The following is an 8,831-nucleotide window of genomic DNA, read 5'->3' as shown; positions in this document are numbered from 1 at the left end:
TTCGACGATGCCGCTGAGGAGCTTACTGGGGAGTTAGTTGATACTAAGACTGTAACGTTGATACGCAGGAGTCAGACACTGTAGACGTGGAATATATTAACTCAAATTAAACCGTCTGTACTTCCAAAACTCAGATTAGGCGAGCTACCCTAACCTCTTATTAGTGTACGCTTGTTTGATGAATTGGGATCATTGGTTATTTCTCGTTCAGATAAACGTCAATTAGATAGATATCCACACATTAGTAAGGGTGGCAATGGTTCATGTTCAGACGAGTTTGGGTTCAGCCAAGCCTAACCCATTTACTTTATGGACCAAGAATTCTTGCCCATTGCCCTCTGACCGGACCAGACCCACTTAAAAATTCATCATGTCTGACCTAACCCAACCTAGCTCAATTAATTGTCAATGGTCAAGCTCAACTGACCGGACACAATCCAACTCAGGTTTAAGAATGGAAAATGTGCTAAGGCAATGCATAATCTCACCCAGACAATGGACATGCACACTAAAATAAGAAATAATAATAATAATAATAATAATAGTAGTGGTAGTAAACATCTAGGCTTTGATTCTTTATTTTGTTTCAAGTCTTACCCATTTACTTAGATGGGTTTCATTTCTAGACGAGCCTGACCCGCTACCCATTTAGCTTTGCCAGAACCCACCTCGAAAGTGGGTCGAACCGATTGACCCAGGGATTAACCTGGCCCATAGCCACCTCTACTCATCAGCTAGTCAGTAGAGCTGGCAATGGGCCAGACTTGGGCGAGGTTGGCTCTGTCCCTACTTAGGCTGGAAAGGCCCAAAGGACTTGAATGATCAAATGTAAGAAATGGTCTAATATAAGAAATTTTTTAGGTGTCCTCTGTCAATGATCAGCATCACATAATTCGGATCCAATACGTCTTTAAATCACACGTACGGTGGAAACCGATCACAAAAGTCTTTAAAACATCCCTTTTTTTTTTTTTTCGTATGATGGTGTGCCACTTGATGATTGAACCAGGCCAGTTGGCTGGGCTATTTACCATCTGCCCAGCCAGCTGCCTGGCCAACTTGATCTGTACTCCAGTTTGGAAGCTTACAAGCTAGCCAACGTATGCAATTCAAAGTGCCTGTGTATCAACCAATCAAACCATGCAAGAGTTAGGGGTGGCAATGGTTCAGGTCATCCCATGGTTTGATTGGCCCGGCCCGTTTTGAGGCGGGTTCGAGCCAAGCTAAATGGGAATAGGTCAGAGGTCAGGTTACGGTTACAAAATGTGGCCCATTTAAGAAACACGGGGGACTCAGATCGAACCCTACCAAACCTAAATCGTCCGTACAGATTATCAGCCGGCCAGATGACCCAGCCCGGCCTGACCAAATACCTGAAATAAATTAATAGACTAAATATATAAAGGTACACAATGCATGTATCTTTGTATGTATCCATTAATTAGATTGGGTTGGCATACCTTTATGCTCATATTCCTTTCACGTACCCAAGTGCGATTAGACTTGGTTGGAATGGGCCAGTTGAGCCGACACAATTACAACCAAATGTTGGGGGACCATGGAAGCACAAGAGATGAATCAAGCAAAGTATTTCAATCGCACGATCAAGCACAATCACAAATACTCCAAATTGAACGTGGAAAAACCCTTTCAGGGAAAAAAACCATGGCACAAAATGACAGATATCACGATGAAAGTAGAAATTACAAGAGATAGAGAGAATACTTAATTCGAACAAGCCTTAAATCTCCCCTTACAAGCCTTTGAAACCCTAGGAATGAATTAGCAAGCTCTTAAAACACCTTCTAATCCTAATTACACCCCTATTTATAATCTCTAGGAGAATCACAATCGAAATTGATGGAACCTTCGATGGAACTTTGATATCATCGAACATCCTTCGATGTCATGGAACAATCTTCGATGGGATCGAACTAACATCAAAATCTTCCAACGACTAAACATGAAAAATTCATATTTTTATGATGGCACCGAGCAGGGCTTCGATGGCATCGAACCTCACTCAATAGCATCGAACATGACCCTTAAAGTGTCCAGCAACCAACAAGGGAAATTCTGGATTTATACGATGGCATCGAGCAGGACTTCGATGGCATCGAATTGTCATCGATAGACATGTTAATTTACAGATTTAAGATATCAATCAACAATCTCCACCATGTCTTCAATTGCCACTCTTCATAGCTTCTTTTTCTTTATCTCTAATTCTGCCTTGTATAATAGCTCCACCATTTCTTCTCGTGCACCCTCCGTCTTCTTTTATACATTCGCCAAGCTTAGAGAAGTTGTACAGAACTTGAACTTCCCTGTGAGAACCACCTTAGTGAGCATGTCCACCAGATTCACTCTTGTGTGAATCTTCTTCAGAGTCACGCCTTCTTTCTCAAGCACTCGTTGGATAAAATGGTGACAAACATTAATGTGTTTAGTACGTGAGTGATAAACAAAGTTTTTAACCAAATTGATAGCGCTTTCACTGTCATAATTAATCGACATGGCCTCCTGCTGAAGCCCCAACTGATTTATCATCTCCCTCAACCAAACACCTTCCTTAAATGTCTCCGTTACTTCCATATACTCAGATTCGATTGTGGAAAGAGTCACCATAGACTGAAGCTTCGACATCCAACTGATCGCTCCACTGCTAATACAAATGAATATATTAAATATATCAAAGTAGCCATTTCATTGCATCCCGATGTTGCTTTATGGGATTAGACATGTATCTACTAACAATACCAATCGCATATGAAATATTCGGTCTAGTACAAACCGTGGCATACATTAAACTGTCCACTACATTCGATTAAGGCATACAAGATATATCATGCTTTTTTCATCTATTTTAGGACATTATTACAAAGATAGCTTAAAGGAAGCTGCATGAGGAACACTAACCGTCTTTGCCTTATCCATCCCATACTTGATTAATACCTTCTTAAGGTATTTTGTCTAAGATAACCAAAGCCTGCTCATCTTCCTGTCTCTGTGAATATCAATGCCGAGAACCCTCCTTGTAGCCCCCAAATCTTTCATCTCAAATGTCCCTGATAATTGATTCTTTAGTAAATCAATTTCAAACATGCTATGACTAGCGATCAACATGTCATCAACATACAACACCAAGATGATGAATTTTCCATCACTTAGTGACTTGTAATAGATATATTGTCATACTCACTCATAGAAAACTTCTGACTCAACATGAAAGAATCAAATGTTTTATACTACTGCCTAGGAAATTGTTTCGGGCTGTACAACGACCTCTTTAACCTACAAACCTTATTCTCTGCCCCTTTTATTTTGAAGCCTTCTGGTAACTTCTTGTAGATCTGCTCTTCTAATTTTTCATGCAGGAATGCAGTCTTAACATCCATTTATTCCAGCTTAAGATCGTATTAGGCAACCAACACTAATACAAATCTGATAGATACTTCCTTTAAAACCGGAGAAAATATCTCAATGAAGTCAATGCCTTCCCTCTGATCATATCCCTTCGTTACCAACCTTTCCTTGTACATATCATGTTTCTTCTTGAAGATCCACTTGCACCCAATCACTTTTTGGCCAATGAGAATCTCCACCAACTCCCACATCTCATTTTTATACAAGGAGTCTATCTCATCGTCCATCGCGACTTTTCACTTTTCTACATCTAGCTCATTAAGAGCCTCTTGAAGAGTAGACGGATCCCCCTCATTCGTAATGAGGGCATATGTGATATTTGAGTCATCCCTTAATCTCGTTGATAACATGCGATCCCACGGCAGATTCCTTCTCACAGGTGGCTACTCCAATTACTCATGTACCTTTGTCTGTGTCTTTGTTTCAACCTGAGTATCATCTATATCAACCTGAATGTCCACAACCAACCTTTTTGGCTCTTCTTGCTCGGAATAAAGATCCTTTGTCGAACTTGACGTCACAGCTAATGATGATTTTTTGTGTGACACAGTCATACAACCTGTATCCCTTCACATCACTACCATAACCAACAAAGATGTACTTTTTGGCTCTTTGGTCTAGCTTATCTCTCTCAACTGATAGTACATGAGAGTAAGCTTCACAATCAAACACACGCATTCCTAAGTAGTCTACCTTTTAACCACTCTATACTTCCTCTAGAATTTTACAATCAATGGCCATAGAAGGGGACTGATTCACCAGGAACAAGCCATATTAAAGGCCTCAGTCCATAATTCCTTGCCCAACAAAGGTGTGTAGCGCACTGTGTTATGCCTTATGATCCATTCATCCTTACAGTATTGATTACATTGACCTGAAGTAAATTCTCCGCCATTATATGTCCTTAGAACCTTCACCTTTCGCCCTAATTACTTTTCCACCAATGCTTGAAATTGGTGAAAACATCATATTTATTTTTCATAAAATAAATCCACACTTTCCTGAAAAGTCATCAATAAACGTGACGAACCACGACGACCCTTTGGTGAAAACCACGGGCGACGGCCCCCATTTATCAGAATGCACACAATCAAGGACACCCTTACATACATGTTTTTCAGATTAAAAAGATAATCTTAAATGTTTACCATATATACAATGCTCGCATATTCTTAAATAAAAAACTTTAAAAGCTGGAATTAAACAATATTCGAAAGGTACCTTCATGCCCCGATCGCTCATGTGGCCCAGATGTGCATGTTACATACGTGTAGACGTGGAATCCACTACAATTGTTGTAGCTCCACCCAATGAAGTACTCCCAATCAACCTGTAAATGTTTTCGCTCCTTTATGCCTTTATAACAACGATTACCCCCTTTAAAACTTTAAGGACATGATCAAATCTGATGAATTTGCACCCAAGCGCCTCAAGTGATCCAAGAGATACCAAGCTCTTCCTCATGTCAGGAACATGTCTCACCTCTGTCAAGGTACGCTCCATACCATCAAATATCTTGATGCACACTGATCCAACACCCACCACATTACATACATTATTATTCCCCATAAATACATGGCCACCATCACACTCTCTGTAACTGGTGAACTAACTCCGATGAGGAGTCATGTGATATTATGCCCTAGTATATAAAATCCACTTGTCCCTACGATCATCGTATAAGTGTCCGACCATAGACACTGATAACACATCACTCCCACTCGTACCTTCATCAGACTCTGTGGTGTTAGCTTCCCTGGAAGAAGTCTTTGAGTTCTCTTTTCTTACCTTAGGATTTTTACAATCCTTCTTCATGTGCCCAAACAACCCATAGTTCCAGCACTTCAACTTTCCCTTACCCTTGGATTTGGATCTCAATTGAAAAAATCCACTATCTCGTTAAGAATTCTGCCCCCTTGTAACCAATGCATAAGTAAAGGTGCACACGTTACCATTTTTCTTTCTCATCGCCTTTCCTTGAATGACTGAAATAACGGTATCAACACTACGGGATGATTTATCAATGCACAACATGTCTTTGAATGACTCATAAGAAGTCGGGAGAGAATTTAATAAGAGACATGCCTGATATTCATCCTTAATCATTTCCCCTACATCTATTAATTTGTAGATCATTTTGTTAAGGTTGCTAATGTAGGCCTCAACATCACCTCCCTCTATCATCTTCAAATTAAATAACTGAAGCTTTAAGTATAGGCGATTTTTAAGAGATTACTTCGCATAGATGTCCTTTAACTTCGCCCATAAACTTGTTACAGTTTTCTCTCTCAAGACATTGTAAAAGACCTCATCCGTTAGGCACAATTGGATAGAGATTCTCTTTTTCTTATCCATCTTGTCCCATTCATCATCTGTCATAGATTCCGGTCGCTTCTTAAGGAGTGCACCATCCAATCCTTGCTGAACTAGGAGATCGGCCATCTTGACCTTCCATAATTTGAAATTATTTTTCTTGGAGCACTTCTCAACATCGAACTTAAGATTAAATGTCATTAATACTCTACTTTTGAATTCAACCTGCACCCTAACGTTTTTCTCTTATACCACTTGTTGGGGACAGCGGAAGCACACAGAGATAAATCAAGTAAAGTATTCTAATCGCACAATCAAGCACAATCACAAAGACTCCGAATTTAACATGAAAAAATTCTTTCAGGAAAAAAAACCATGGCACAAAGTGTTCATCACCCCAAGTGCAGGGTCGTGATGTAGTAATAACTCGGTGAGGCCGAGTTCGAATCCACAGGGACTATACTTGTACGTATTCTAAAAGTAAGTAGAACTAGAACTAGAATCGAGAATAAACAAAAATCTTAAATAGTTGAGAATAATTGTGAACAAACTATTAATCATAAAAGGGAACTAGAGTGCCAAGGATCCACTTGTAGCTATTAAGATGCTACCTTACTTGATTCAACAAAACACTATTGGAATCAGAGTCTCATCCTATCCAATTGGAAGATAAAATAGTTGAAGCACAATCTAAACTTTTCATTGCAACAGTTCACACATGAAGAACCATTGTGATGATTGGAAGGAAATTCAACCATCCACCATGCCCAGGAGACGATGGTGTATCACGAATTTTACCGATCTCAACAACATCAAAATAGATAAGAAGATATTCAAAGCCATCATAACATCTATTGTAATTTGGGTTATAATAAATCATAGAAAATTAAAAATATTTCTTAATTCAAATTGAAAATTAATGAAGTTCAACATAAATATGAATCAAAGATAAACATCCTAATAAACTATAAGCTTCACCTCTTACCCCTAGCTAAGAGGTTTAGTTAACCATAGACATGATTAAGACTAAAACCCTTAAACAAAACATTAAAAATAAATTAAGGAAGAAGGAAAAACTCTTGGGAGGCTTCTTCAACCTTTTGCTTTGCTCCTTGAACCCTAATTCATGTTTAAAACTCATTGAATAACCAAATATATAGGCTTTGTTTGGTTGACTTCAAAAACTACCTCAAATTTATGCACTTTGCGTAACGCTTTCGATGCTGTCGAACATACTTCAATGCCATCGAAGGAAGAATCCCGGTTTGGATCGGATTTGAAAGTCGCGCCTTTTCACATTGAGTAAGTTGTCGATGCCATCGAGCATCCCTTAGATGCCATCGAACATGTATTCGAGCCATCGAAAAAGTGTCCAGAATGTTTTAGCAAGTTGCACCAATATTCTTCAAAAATCTCAATCCCATCAGACAGTCTTCAATATCATCAAACTAAGTTTCGATGAATCGAACATGTGATCGATGCTATTGAAAAATGTACCCAATTAGTCCAGCAACCAAACTTGATTTTTATGTAAGTTCCGATGTGTTCGATCAGGTCTCGATGCCATCGAAGGGTGTTCTATGTTATCGACGGTGAAGCTTCAGATTTTTGGATTTCAACAAATTGATCTGTCAACTTTTTTCCTTCTTCACTTGGTTTCCTTGAATCTTAGGGACTTGAGATCTTCAATGTGATCTCCTAAGATCCATCCTTTGCTTTGGTGATCTTCAAGCGCCAATTCCATGCTTTTAACACTCTTTTCATTCCAAGCTCTCATATTCATTTCGCAAAACAAACATGCATAAAATATACCTATTAAGCATTATCATGTTCATAAAACTAAGATATAAATAGGGGGAAATATGCAATATTTGACACTCAACACACCCCCTAACCAACATTTTTCTAGTCCTGAACAAAACATGTGTGAAGATATCCTCAATTCTCAATGTTCAAACCTCTTTTAGAAAATAATCTTTTGTGCAGTTAAGTATGAATGAGTATAAACCCAAGAAGCGAGAGTGAAAAATTGAAAACCTAGAGCCGAATCACATAAGCAATCAATCAAATAGATTCTTTATTAATCACTTAGGAGCATAAGTTCGTATATCAAGTTTTTCCAATATGCTCAGTAAATTTCAACTTACTTTCCATAAAAAATACTATCATTTCATAATGTTAGCCATGCTCATCACCCTAAGATTAATTGAATAATCAAGTACTGATTCCAAACTTATCCCCTTTTTCTTCTTTTTCTAGTTTTTAATTTTATATCGACGATCCCTTTTATTTATTTATTTATTCTTTTCAGTCTTCTCATCTTCATTTTTTTCCAGTCTTTTTATCATATATGACCTTTTTGTTGATTTTTCTGTTTTTTAACTGGTTCTTTTCATCTTTTTAAGGCGGATAAAATTCTTCAGACTTAATTCTAAATATCTATCAATGATACACATGCTAACAATAAGAAATTCTAGCATTATTCATAGAAAGCAAATTGAAGGTGTATTGTGATTTAGATTATCATGATATTCAAACTTCCTCTTAATCAATTAAACGAAAGAACTTAAGTGATAGTCTACTTAGTTGATCAAACTCCAATAATTCAAAATTCAATCTCTATCTTATTATCATACTTAGAGTTAAATATAAAAATTATCACTTTCTAAATAGGTTTTTAATTTAAAAAATAAAAAATTTTAAATTTTTTGCTCAAAGACTAAGAAAATATTGATTAGTTTACCCAATCTACACCCCGACCAAAGAACTACATTGTCCTCAATGTAAAAGATATAAGTATGCAATGCTCATGAGATAATAAAAAGAAATGAGAGGTGATGGGAAGGTTGTACCTGAAATGGAGATTTGAAGCTTTTCCAAAGTTCTCATCATGTAAATGAGTTAGCACAAAAATAAACTAAAAACAAACTATCCTAATCCTAAGTCGTATGAAAGGAAGAAACCTATCCCTCAGACTAGGAGGTCAATCCTAATACACATGATCAATCAGAGGCATAGACATATCCTTTGAGTCAAATTTCTCAATAAATGGCTTAAGACGATGACCGTTTACTTTGAAAATGTTGTCATTC

Source organism: Magnolia sinica, chromosome 2, assembly GCF_029962835.1.
Source record: "Magnolia sinica isolate HGM2019 chromosome 2, MsV1, whole genome shotgun sequence".
In the NCBI taxonomy this organism is placed as follows: Eukaryota; Viridiplantae; Streptophyta; class Magnoliopsida; order Magnoliales; family Magnoliaceae; genus Magnolia; species Magnolia sinica.
This window is presented reverse-complemented; position numbering follows the sequence as displayed.